This window comes from Capra hircus, chromosome 21 (assembly GCF_001704415.2).
Source record: "Capra hircus breed San Clemente chromosome 21, ASM170441v1, whole genome shotgun sequence".
NCBI lineage: Eukaryota > Metazoa > Chordata > Mammalia > Artiodactyla > Bovidae > Capra > Capra hircus.
The window spans coordinates 31,731,830-31,746,001 of NC_030828.1; positions in this window are offsets into that span (position 1 = coordinate 31,731,830).

Genomic DNA, 14,172 nt, shown 5'->3' on the forward strand with positions numbered 1-14,172 from the left:
GATTGGACACAAGCACCACTGGGGTCTAACACTTAATTCCAACCACCCTCCCACAGCTATTCCCAGGCTGGGCAACCTCAGCACAGGGCTATCTGTTAGGCTCCGTCTGGCTGAACCACGATCTCTGTCTATTTTCCCTTCTGGCACGTGAAGCAGCAGCCCAAGCCTTGCACAAGGTCACCGCCAGCAAGTGGGCACCCCATCCTCAGCACCAAGCCCACAGGGATTTCAAACTGTGCTCAATGAAGCCCTATCAGGGGCCAAAGGGAGGGGAAGGCGAGCCCCACACAATTTCACACTCCACTGATAGAGTCTACCTATGGGACCAGCGGTGCTTCTCAGCCTTGGCTGCTCAGTAGAATCACCTAACAAGTTTTTTTTTTGAATGTTGATGCTCTGGTCCCATCTCAGTCAAACTGAATCCAATTCTCTGCCAGCTCAGCTTGAGCATAAATATTTCAAACATTCTCCTGGTGATTCTAATATGCAGCTAGGGTTGAGAACTTTTCTAATGGGTACTTCAGCTGCAAAAAGAAAGTTCAAAAACCAACTTCTTATAGCATCATAGTGACTGATTTTAGATACTGAGCATCCACTCTGACTACTATGGTGTTGAGGATACAAAGATAAACAGGTCTCTTTTCTTGACATTGTAACTTTCATATCCATTTTGCTTTCAGTGGATAAAGTCAAGAGACATGACCAGTATATGAGTCAACATAGTCAACACAACTAGCCATACACTCAACACTGTCCAAAAAGGTATTCAGGAGGTAAACTTGGGATGTTTCTGTAAGGGTCTGCACAATACCCTCAGGAAATCTCAGGGACACTGCAATGAAGAGCCACACGGGACATACAAATTATTTTCAAGAAATGCAAGCATATAAGATCAAGTACTCAAAGAGCAGGGACTCCTACCCACCAACAACAACCAATTAGGAAATGTATCAGGCACATAATCCCGTTACCACAACAGCAATACACACTGAGTTTCACAGAAAAGTTTCCCAAGTAAACTTAACTGTTTATTAAGATTCATAAGAAAAACAAAAAACCCAAACCAACCAATCCAACTGGGCAGAGGATACAAACTGGAAATCCAGGAGACACAAATGGTTGAACAGCTTTGACAATATCCTGGGCCTAGCTAAGAGTCATTGATGTACATCTTTTCCTCTCCTGGACGGGAAGAAAAGATACAGGCCGGCCCAGAGTGTCCAAAACAGATCAGTGTGGCAGAGTAGGAGGGTGGGGAACTCATCTCTCCCAACAAGCACATCAAAGCTACATCACAGGCGGAACAATGCTCACTGAAAACCAGCTGGAGACAGGGAAAAGACTCCTGCACAACCACAGCTGTAAGAAAGTCACAGAGAATCAGGTAGGAAGAGAGGAGCAGTGATTAGGCCGGGACTCGTGCCCTGGGAGGGGACTCACAAGAGCCCAGAGAGAGATCCTCCCTGCGGAGTAAGTGGTTCCAGCCCCATACTGGGCACCCCTAGAAGATGAGATCCCCTGGCTGGTTGGAGGGCTGATGGTACAAACAGAAGGGCTGTGGGAAGCCTGGACCCCACTCACGCGGAGCAAGCACAGGCTTGCTTATCCCTGAAGCAGGGCACAGAAGGCAGACTGAAACCACAAAGGTCTCTGACTAGTTTCCTCCCACCGCCCTGGTATGCACCCTAGGCTGAGCTGAACAACAGCTTTGACCTCACTTGTTCCACAAAGCAGTTCCACACCCAGGCGGGGGCTGTCCTGGCCAAGAGGAAAGCTCAGCCAAGAGGCACAGAGGTAGCCCAGATCCAGAGCAGTGTCTAAGCAGGGAGGGGAGAGCCATGACACGCTGACACAGGTGGTCCCTCAGAACCTGTCTGCTGACTGTGACCAGACTCCACAGCCCAGGCCCAACCCACGCTGAGCCTGCACACAGGTCCTGCTTGCTCTGTGTTGATGCTACACACCAGGGTGAGCATGGTAGCAGCTGAGTGGAAAGACAGAGGTGGCTCAGACCTGGAGCAGTGTCTAAGCAGGGGAGGGGCAGCCATTACTACTGCTCACACAAGCAGCACATCAGAAGTTCTCTAGATCTCTGACTGGCCTGCTCCAAGCACCACCACAAATCTCCCTTGCCCCAGCACTGCTCCTCTCTGGGGTGAGGGTGCCAGCGATGGGGGCAGAGAGCACACACTTAAGAGGAACAGAGCTAGCACGGACCTAACCCCTCAGAACTTCTGCCCCAGCAACCCGAGACCCAGTCCTGGCCCCACTGAAAATAAGGAAAGTCACCTCTCACATCTGGACTCCACTCTAGGGAACAAGCACAGACTTGCTTACCTCTGAAACAGTGCAGAGGGCAGACTGAAACTCCAAAGTCTCTGACCAGTGTCCTACCACCACCCTGGTGGCTGCGGTCCCAGCCCCTCTCTCTGCAGGCCCCTTCTAACCAGGTGATGGCTGCCAGCAAACCCTGGAGAAAGATGTGACTTGTGTTCATGTCAGATCTGGCTGCCCTGCCAAGGTCACTGGGTGCATGCAGACTGTGTAGGGTGGCTCCCACACAAGGATACCCCTTCCCAAGACTGCAATAGGTAACTTCTCACCTAATTTCACAGGGACAAAGGTAAGCAAAAGGAGAAGACAGGAGGGGTCTGTTTGAATTGGAAGAGCAAGGGAAAACCTCAGAAAACAACTAACGAAACAGAAATAAACAATTTGCCAGATAAAGAGTTCAAAGCACTAGTAATAAGAATGTTAACTGAATTACGGAAAAGAATAGATGAACAGTAAGAATTTTAAAAGGAACTAGAAAATATTTTAAAAATCAATCAGAACTGAAGAATGCCATAACAGAAATGAATAACACAGAGAAGGAATAAACAGAAGACTAGGTGATAAAGAAGAATGCAAAAGTAATCTGGAAGACAGAATAATGGAAATCACCCAATCAGAACAGCAAGAAGAAAAATGAAAATTGAGACCAGTTTAAGGCATCTCTGAGACAATATCAAGTGTACCAACATTCACATATAGAGGTCCCAGAGGAGGAGAGAGAGAAAAGGGTCAAAAAGGTATTTGATGAAATTATGAATGAAAACTTTCCAAACCTGAAGAAGGAAACAGATATCCAGATACAGGAAGCACAGAGGATCCTGAACAAGATGAACCCAAACAGATCATATCACACATAATTAAAGTGGCAAAAGTTAAAGAGAGAATTCTAAAGGCAACAAGAGAAAAATAAAGAGTCATATACAAGGAAACCCCAATAAGTGCTGAAAGGGGGAAACCTGCAACCAAGGATACACTCACTACCCAGCAAGACAATAATTTAGAGTTGAAGGAGAGATAAAGAACTTCCTAGACAAGCAAACCTGAAGAGTTCATGAATACAAAACCAACCCTAAAAGAAACATTAAATGGTCTTCCTTCAGTGGAAAGGAGAAGGCTAAAACAAGAAGTATCTATAGGAAAGGAGAAATCCAACTAATAAAAGCAAATCTATAGTAAAGGCTGAGGATCAACCATTTAAATAAGCTAGTACAGAGATTAAAAAACAAAAAAAATCTGTAAAAACAACTATAACTACAACAATCAGTAAAGGCATAAATGACAAAGATGCAAAATAAGACATACAATGTGGAGATGGGGAGTAAAAAATGTATACCTGCTGGAATGTGTTTGAACTTAAATGACTACCTGTTTCAAACAGGCAGATAGTTATAGGTTAGTATATATAAACCCCATGGTAATCACAAATCAAAAACCTACAATAGACACACAAAAACTAGAGAGAAAGAGATATAAAAGAAAGTCAGCAAATCACAAGGGACAAGACTAAAAGAACACTGAAAAACTACAAAAATAAGTAACAAAATGGCAATAAGTACATACGTACCAATAGTCATATTCAATGTTGGACTAAATACTCCAATCAAAATACATAGAGTGGCTGACTGGATGAAAATACAAAACGCATCTATATGGTGCTTACAAGAGACTCATTTCAGAGCTAAAGATGCCTACAGACTAAAAGTGAGGAAATAGAAAAAGATATTTCATGCAACTGGAAATGACAAAAAAGCAGAGGTAGTAATACTCACATCAGACAAAACAGACTTTAAAACAAAGTTGTAACAAAAAACAAAGAAGGATGTTATATAATCATCAGTTCAGTTCAGTCGCTCAGTGTGTCTGACTCTTTGTGGCCCCATGAACTGCAGCACGCCAGGCCTCCCTTCCATCACCAATTCCCGGAGTCCACCCAAACCCATGTCCATCAAGTTGGTGATGCCATCCAGCCATCTCATCCTCTGTTGTCCCCTTCTCTTCCTGCCCTTGATCTTTCCCAGCATCAGGGTATTTTCAAATGAGTCAGCTCTTCGCATGAGGTGGCCAAAGTATTGGAGTTTGAGCTTCAACATCAGTCCTTCCAATGAACACCCAGGACTGATCTCCTTTAGGATGGACTGGTTGGATCTCCTTGCAGTCCAAGGGACTCTCAAGTCTTCTCCAACACCACAGTTCAAAAGCATCAATTCTTCGGCGCTCAGCCTTCTTTATAGTCCCTCTCACATCCATACGTGACCACTGGAAAAACCATAGCCTTGACCAGATGGACCTTTGTTGGCAAAATATCTCTGCTTTTTAATATGCTGTCTAGGTTGGTCATAACTTTCCTTCCAAGGAGCAAGTGTCTTTTAATTTCATGGCTGCAATCACAATATGCAGGGATTTTGGAGCCCCCCAAAATAAAGTCTGACACCGTTTCCTCATCTATTTGCCATGAAGTGATGGGACCAGATGCCATGATCTTAGTTTTCTGAATGCTGAGCTTTAAGGCAACTTTTTCACTCTCCTCTTTTACTTTCATCAAGATGCTCTTTAGTTCTTCTTCACTTTCTGCCATAAGGGTGGTGTCATCTGCAATATCTGAGGTTACTGATATTTCTCCCGGCAATCTCGATTCCAGCTTGTGCTTCATTCAGCACAGTGTTTTTCATGATGTACTCCGCATATAAGTTAAATAAGCAGGGTGACAATATACAGCCTTGATGTACTCCTTTTCCTATCTGGAACCAGTCTGTTGTTCCATGTCCACTTATAACTGTTGCTTCCTGATCTGCCCACAGGTTTCTCAAGAGGCAGGTCAGGTGGTTTGGCATTCCCATCTCTTTCAGAATTTTCCAGGTTTTTTTTTTTTTTTTTTTTTGTGTGTGTGTGTGTGTGTGTGTGTGTGTGTACATATATATATGATAATTTGGAAAACATCAGTTTTCATTCCAATCCCAAAGAAAGGCAATGTCAAAGAATGCTCAGACTACCACACAATTGCACTCATCTCACACGCTAGTAAAGTAACGCTCAAAATTCTCCAAGCCAGGCTTCAGCAATACGTGAACCGTGAACTTCCTGATGTTCAACCTGGTTTTAGAAAAGGCAGAGGAATCAGAGATCAAATTGCCAACATCCACTGGATCATCGAAAAAGCAAGAGAATTCCAGAAAAACATCTATTTCTGCTTTATTGACTATGCCAAAGCCTTTGACTGTGGATCACAATAAACTCTGGAAAATTCTGAAAGAGATGGGAATACCAAACCACCTGACCTGCCTCTTGAGAAACCTATATGCAGGTCAGGAAGCAACAGTTAGAACTGGACATGGAACAACAGACTGGTTCCAGATAGGAAAAGGAGTACATCAAGGCTGTATATTGTCACCCTGCTTATTTAACTTATATGCAGAGTACATCATGAGAAACGCTGGGCTGGAAGAAGCACAAGCTGGAATCAAGATTGCCAGGAGAAATATCAGTAACCTCAGATACGCAGATGACACCACTCTTATGGCAGAAAGTGAAGAGAAACTAAAAAGCCTCTTGATGAAAGTGAAAGAAGAGAGTGAAAAAGTTGGCTTAAAGCTCAACATTCAGAAAACTAAGATCATGGCATCTGGTCCCATCACTTCATGGAAATAGATGGGGGAACAGTGGAAACAGTGTCAAACTTTATTTTTGGGGGTTCCAAAATCACTGCAGTTGGTGACTGCAGCCATGAAATTAAAAGACACTTACTCCTTGGAAGGAAAGTTATGCCCAACCTAGATAGCATATTGAAAAGCAGAGACATTACTTTGCCAACAAAGGTCCGTCTAGTCAAGGCTATGGTTTTTCCAGTGGTCATGTATGGATGTGAGAGTTGGACTGTGAAGAAAGCTGAGTGCCGAAGAACTGGTGCTTTTGAACTGTGGTGTTGGAGAAGACTCTTGAGAGTTCCTTGGACTGCAAGAAGATCCAACCAGTCCATTCTGAGGGAGATCAGCCCTGGGTGTTCTTTGGAAAGAATGATGCTAAAGCTGAAACTACAGTACTTTGGCCACTTCATGCGAAGAGGACTCATTGGAAAAGACTCTGATGCTGGGAGGGATTGGGGGCAGGAGGAAGAGGGGACGACAGAGGATGAGATGGCTGAGTGGCATCAGCAACTCGATGGACATGAGTTTGAGTGAGCTCCAGGAGATGGTGATGGATAGGGAGGCTGGCGTGCTGTGATTCATGGGGTCGCAGAGTCAGACACGGCTGAGTGACTGAACTGAACTGATAATGATAATGGGATCAATACAAGAAGAGAATATAACACTCATTAACATACATACGGCTATTATAGGAGCTCCAAAATACATAAAGCAAATATTAACAAACATAAAGGGAGAAATTAACAATAATACAATAACAGAGGGGACTTTAAGACCCCACTTACGTCAGTGGAGGTCATCAGACAGAAAATCAGTAAGGAGAGTGGTCTTAGATAACATTATAGAACAGATGGACTTAATAGATAGCTTCAAGACACTACATTGCAAAAAAGTAGAATACATTATGTGCACATGGAACGTTCTCCAGGATAGATCACAAAACAAATCTCAACAAATTTGAGGACAAAAATTACAACAAGCGTTTTTCCCAACCATATAAGTCTGAAACTAGAAATCAATTTGGGGAAAAAGGAAAAGCACAAAAACATGGAGACTAAGCAACATGCTAATGGGTCAAAGAAGAAATCAAAGAGAAAATCAGAAAATACTTTGAGACAAATGAACATGGAAACACAACTTTCCAAAATCTGTGGGACACAGCAAAAACAGTTCTAAGAGGGAAGTTAACTGTGTTACAGGTCTTCCTTAAGAAACAAGCAAAATCTTGTTTCCAACCTAACCAATCATTCAAATAAATTAGCAGAAAAAGAACAAAGAAAACCCACAGTCAGCAGCAGGAAGGACGTGCAAAAAGGATCAGAGAGGAAGTAAACTAAGAGACTAAAACCTAACAAACAGTAAAACATCAGAAAAGATCAATGAAACCAAGAGACAGTTTTTTAAAAAAGAAACAAAATTGAAAAACCTTTAGTCAGACTCATCAAGAAAAACAAAAGAGAACTCAAATAAATAAAATAAGAAAAAGAAATAACCAATATCAGAGAGGTACAAAAAATCATAAGAGAATACTATTAAGTTATATGCCAACAAATTGGAAAACCTGGAAGAAATGGAGAACTTTCTAGAAACACAGAACCTTCTAATACCCAAAGCATCTACAAGGCTGTAGGGAAACGCAGAATTTCGTATACTGCTCAGTTCAGTTCAGTCGCTCAGTTGTGTCCAACTCTTTGCAATGCCATGGACTGCAGCACACCAGACCTCCCTGTCCATCACCAATTCCCAGAGTTTACTCAAATTCATGTCCATTGAGTCAGTGATGCCATCCAACCATCTCATTCTCAGTCGTCCCCTTCTTCCACCTTCAATCTTTCCCAGCATCAGGGTCTTTTCCAATCAATTCTTTGCATCAAGTGGCTAAAGTATTGGAGTTTTAGCTGCAAAATCAGTCCTTCCAATGAACACCTAGGACTGATCTCCTTTAGGATGGACTGGTTGGATCTCCTTGCAGTCCAAGGGACTCTCAAGTGTCTTCTCCAACACCACAGTTCAAAAGCATCAATTCTTTGGTGCTCAGCTTTCTTCACAGCCCAGCTCTCATATCCATACGTGACTACTGGCAAAACCAGTAGCTTTGACTAGATGGAACTTTGTTGGCAAAGTAATGTCTCTGCTTTCTAATATGCTGTCTACATTGGTCATAACTCTTCTTCCAAGGAGCAAGCATCTTTTAATTTCACGGCTGCAGTCACCATCTGCAATGATTTTGGAGTTCCAAAAACTAAAGACTGGCACTGTTACCAGTTTCCCCATCTAGTGGGAATATAAATTGGTATAACTTTTCTGGAGGGTAACTGAATATATCTGTTAGACTGGTGCAAAACTAACTGTGGTTTTGCATTGTTGAATTTCACTGTTTGATACTGGAATACATTCTTAAATAAATGTGGCTATGCATCATTTTCATGCACACTTCTTACTTTATTTTTTTGCTAATGACTTATTATTTGCTGTTTATTTTAGCCTAGAGAAATGATGTTAGAAAAAATGCAAATTTGAGCAATCTTTTTGAGTTCAAAATGAGTCGTAAAGCAGCAGAGACAACTCACAATATCAACAATGCATTTGGCTCAGGAACTGCTAACAAAGGTACAGTACAGTAGTGCTTCAGGAAGTTTTGCAAAAGAAATGAGAGGCTTGAAAATGAACAGTCCAGCGGCTGGCCCTTGGAAGTTGATGACCAACTGAGAGCAGTCACTGAAGCAGATCCTCTTACAACTACACGAGAAGTTACTGAAGAACTCAACAGTGACTATTATAAGGTCAATTGGCATTTGCAGCAAATTGGCAAGGTGAAAATGCTTGATAAGTGGGTGCCTCATAAGCTGACTGCAAATCAAAAAGATCATTGTTTTGAAGTGTCATCTTCTCTTATTCTACACAACGAACCACTTCTTAACTGGATTGTGACATGGGATGAAAAGTGGATTTTATACAACTGGTGACAACCAGCTCAGTGGCTCGACTGAGAAGCAGCTCCCAAGCACTTCCCAAGGCCAAATTGTACCAAAAAAGGTCATGGTCATAGTCTGATGGTCTGCTGCCTGTCTGACCCACTACAGCTTTCTGAACCAGTGAAACCATAGCATCTGAGAAGTAAGCTCAGCACATTGATGACATGCACCAAAAACCGCAATGCCTGCAGCCAACACAGGTCAACAAAATGGGCCCAATTCTCCATGAAAATGCCAGACTGCACATCTTACAACCAATGCTTCAAAAGTTGAACAAATTGGGTGATGAAGCTTTGCCTCATCTGCTATATTCACTTGGCCTCTCGTCAGCTGACTACCATTTCTTCAAGCATCTCAACAACTTTTTGTAGGGAAAATCCTTCTGCAACCAGCAGGAGGCAGAAAATACTGAGTTCGTCAAATCCTGAAGCATGGATTTTTACACTATAGGAATAAACAAACTTATTTCTCATTGGCAAAAATGGACTGATTGTAATGGTTTCTATTTTGACTAATAAAAATGTGTTTGAGCCTAGTCATAATGATTTTAAATTCATGGTCTGAAACCACAATTACTTTTTCATCAATCTATTAAAAGTTCAAAGTGAACCACTACTAAGAATCTATCCTCGAGTCCATGCAACAATGCAGAACATGGGGCAATGAAAGTACTTCAGAACTAGACAGAGGGGGTGGCTGCACAATACTGTGAACAGACTAAATGTCACTGAACTGTCGCTTTAAAATGTTAATTTTATGCTGTGTGAATTTTACCTCAATAAAGTTTTTTTTAAATTAAAAAAATCTAAATGCCTGACAGTATGTGTAGGAAGGTGTTCACTGCAGTGAGGCTGGAATCAAGCGTCTGTCCACTGTACATTGGTTAATCATAGTATTACTATATCCATGCAGCTATTCTACAGTCCAATACAGGTAAGAGTACACATTTTGTTGTGAAGATAAAAAGAGCACCTGTAAAATAGAATTCAAGAGGACCTACAGAATAGAATTCACGTAACAGCAAAAAGTAAACCTACAAACCAAGATCAAGTCTGTTTTTGTATATGTGAAGTCTAGAAGGGTTACACACCACTGCTAAACTTGGCTTACCTGAAGGCACTTTTTCCTTGAAGATGTCCATCTGGTTTACATTTTTTAAAGCACTATTACTATTGTTTAAAAAAATTAGAAACAAGTTTTAAAAGATAGTAAGATAGCTCTAAGAGAATGAGAAGCAAAGTCACCCCAACAGCGATGAGCATAGTTAGCACCAGGGACCAAGGTTCCTTGGAGAAACAATGATTCCAGGGCTGGGGCGAGGTGGGTACAAGATGAATCTGGAACATCTTTGTCACAGATTACAGAAGTGTTTAAAAAAAAAAAAAAAAAAGTCAGGATGTCTGAGACAATTTGAAGGGACTCCCACTGGTCACATCTGGAACTATTTGAGAACTAAAAACAAAAACCAAAGGACAATAATGAATTATAGACTACTGGAACAAAGGAGAATCCATCAGTTCACAAGGAATATAAATATGTAAAAATAAACAACTGGGAGAGAAAGGAGTGCAGACTGGTAAATGAGGGAGTCCTGAATTGCAAAATCAGTATTTCACAACCATCACAGGAAAGATTAAATCAGGTCAGAGTCAGCCCTATTTGCTAAACTGAGGGAAAGTTTGGTGAAGAGCAGGACTGTTACATGTCTTAAGAGTGTATCGCCAGAGACTGCTTGAATCGAAAGGGGATAAAACAGCAACTATACCATGGAGAAAGTGGAAAACATCCTGACCAGGTGCACTAGGTATTAATTTGTTGCCTCTTAGCTCCAAACTTGCCTTCCTTCCCCACCACACTAAAGTTGGGACTCTGCAAACTACATTTCTCTTTGCCAGCTGGCCAACAGCCTCTGAAGAGGATGACAAGGCTGGAAGAGACCATTTGTGTCTCAGTCTGGCCTGGATCCCAGCAGCATCCTCCACGGTGATTGTTTTCTGCTCTCATGGGTAGCGGGCACCTCCAGGGAGTCGATTCTGCAGCACAGGGCTGGCAGCATGTTCCTGTCGGAGGTCTGCCTCTCAGGCTTACAGGGCTCTCCTCTGATGTTCTAAGGTCCTTCCTTGTCTTCTCTTCCCTTGATTCTTGGGGTAGTAGCTGTTTTCTAGGCAGACACTTTGGAGCTCTTTTCTCCCTTACAGTAGTTAATGACTTCTTACTCAGTCAAAAATTATTTATCTGAAAAATTTCCTATTTTTACCTTTCACTAGACACTAAATGATAAACCAGGTGATCGAAATTAAGGTTACCAATGAGGGACAGATGACACTGTGTTTCCTGAGAGGATATGACACAGTGTTCTAGGTATCTAGAATGCAAAACAATCACATCGAATCAACAGGGAACATCAGATAAACCCAAAATGAGCAGCATCATTTTAAAGAAGCTGTATTCTTCCAAAATGTCAATGTCTTAAGTGACAAGCTCCAGGTTAAAGGAGACAGCTCCCTGTAATACATGATCTGAGACTAGATCCAGAACTGTAGGGGGAGGGCTCTACAAAGATCAGAATGCGAACTGTATTTTAAACTACTCTTATCAGTGGTAACTGTACTGAATTTGATCGCTGCACTGGGATTGTTGAAGAGTATCTTTATTCCTAGGAAATACGCACTGTTAAGTATTAGAACAAAAGGACCATGATGCAGAGGGAGAGCACATCCAAGAATACAAATGACAAATCAAGTGGCATAAATGTTACTCAGTGGATCTAAGCAAAGGATATTTGGGCCTCATGTACAATTTTTATTCCTGCAACTCTGTTAAGTCTGAAATCACTGGGTTGGCCAAAAGGTTTTCTGTAACATCTTAGGAAAAACTTGAACAAACTTTGTGTCCAACACAATATTTCTAAATAAAATTCATTTATTTTAAAAAGAAAATGACTACAGCAGTAATTCTCAGCCTTCACTGCACTCTGGACACCACAAGCCACCTCAGAAGCTCTGGGATTCCAGGCATCTGTATTCTTACAAGTTCCCCCAGTGATTCCAGTGTGCAGACAAGGGTGGGAAATGCTGGTCCAGTGGGAGAGCTCATTTATTAAATTCAGGTATAAAAAGTGGCTCTTTTGCACTCTAGAGAATAAGCCCTGGGGAACAGGTCTCAGGGTAATGCAAACTCCCAGTCTCAGCTCCATGTGGTATGGCAGAGACCCTGGAGATATTAAGTAGGTAGGTGGTGGTGGTGGTGGTTTAGTCGCTAAGTCGTGTCCGACTCTTGTGACCCCATGCCAGGCTCCTATGTCCATGGTATCCTCCAAGGCAAGAATACTGGAGTGGGTTGCCATTCCCTTCTCCAGGGTATCTTCCCAATCCAGGAATCGAACCCAGGTCTCCTGCATTGCAGGCAGATTCTTTACCAACTGAGCTACCAGGGAAGCCAAAGTAGGTAGGTAGTAAGTGAAATTCGTATGGATCCGGTCAACATGGAGAGATTTCCGATCCAGAGCTTCCCAAAGGAATAAGGCATTTCCATGACTATGCCAGGAATTAAGCACAATTTAGAGCTGACAGGAACTAGGATGGTTTAACTGGACCCAGAGCTACCATCTCCCCTTGTCTTTTTGGCTCCACTGTTAGCATGATGGGTTTGGGTCTGGCTGACAGAGCACAGGAGAGGATGCTGCTCTCTCACCAGGCAACCTGGGGAATGAGTGAAGAGGGTGGTACGGAATTAGTTTCTTGGGCAAGTTCAAGGAGTGGGTTACTAATTGGCCTATTTTCCCAAAGCATTTTCCTACTCTGGAGGCTCATCTAGGTACATCTTGCAGAAAGAGCTGAGGGCAACCAACATTCCAGCTACTTCTCACCTCAGCTCCAACCTGTGACAGAGCAGCCACAGAATGGTACATATGGAAAACTGGAAGCAAGGATGGGGAGACACGGCTGGGGGATGGGGAAGGTGCTAATCAAAGGCCCAAAGACAAGCAAAACATTCCTGTCTAACATGCAACAGACAGGAACAGGAGACAGGTTCGGTCAGCAGAACATAGCCAATCTCCTCCTACTCAGTTCAGTCACTCAGTTGTATCTGACTCTTTGCGACCCCATGGACCGCAGCACGCCAGGCCTCCCTGTCCTTCACTAACTTTTGGAGCTTGCTCAAACTCATGTCCATTGAGTCGGTGATGCCATCCAACCATCTCATCCTGTCATCCCTTTCTCCTTCTGCCTTCAATCTTTCCCAGCATCAGGGTCTTTTCCAATGAGTCAGTTCTTTGCATCAGGTGGCCAAAGGATTGGAGTTTCAGCTTCAGCATCAGTCCTTCCAATGAATATTCGGGACTGATTTCCTTTAGGATGGACTGGTTCACTTTCATCAAGAGGCTCTTTAGTTCCTCTTCATTTTCTGCCAGAAGGGTGGTGTCACAATCTCCTACAGTTCTCTAAAATCAACCACGTTTTGGTTAACTTGCACTTTGAGAACAGAAATTAGTCTCTACTCCTCTCCTTTCTCACATCATCTCTATTTTCAGGCAGGACAGACCTGCGTAGTACTTAGGCTTCTCAAAATTGATGGATCCAAAACTGAACAGGAACTCATGTCCCTAGATATGATCCTTACTGGCTCCCGATCCCTGTAACTAATTCTGTTTTCCCAGTTGACTGAGCCAGAAACCTGGGACTCACCCTCAAATCCTTCCATCCTTCCCCTTTCTCTCTGCCCAGTGATCAAATTCCACCATTCTCCCCTACTCCAAACTCCTCCCGAGACCACCTCCACCAACAGAGCCCCACTCCAAAGAGTTCCCGAGTTCTCTCCTAAACCACCATATCCACACCGCACTGAAGACTGCCTGGCCCTCCAGCCCATCCCCATGGCCACAGGGTGGCTATGACAGGTCCACCTGCACCACCACCATGCTCACACATGACTGCCTCCACCTTCAAGTGAACCTGGCCTCCAAAGCATGTCAAGGAAGACCCGAGAAAACCTACGTTGTACCCCACTTCTTTCCCCAGCATTATTTCCAGCTCCAGGCACAGAGAGTTCCTTGTGGCTGCCTACATACCCCATCCCATCTCACACTCCTGTGTAACCTCTACTATGAAGTCTATCTAGCCTCTGGGCTTGGGCCTCTCCTCCAGAAGTTGCCTCTGACCTCTCCAGGCATCTCCTTCCGGCTCCCATTTGTCACTACAATCACTGCACTGTATGAGAAC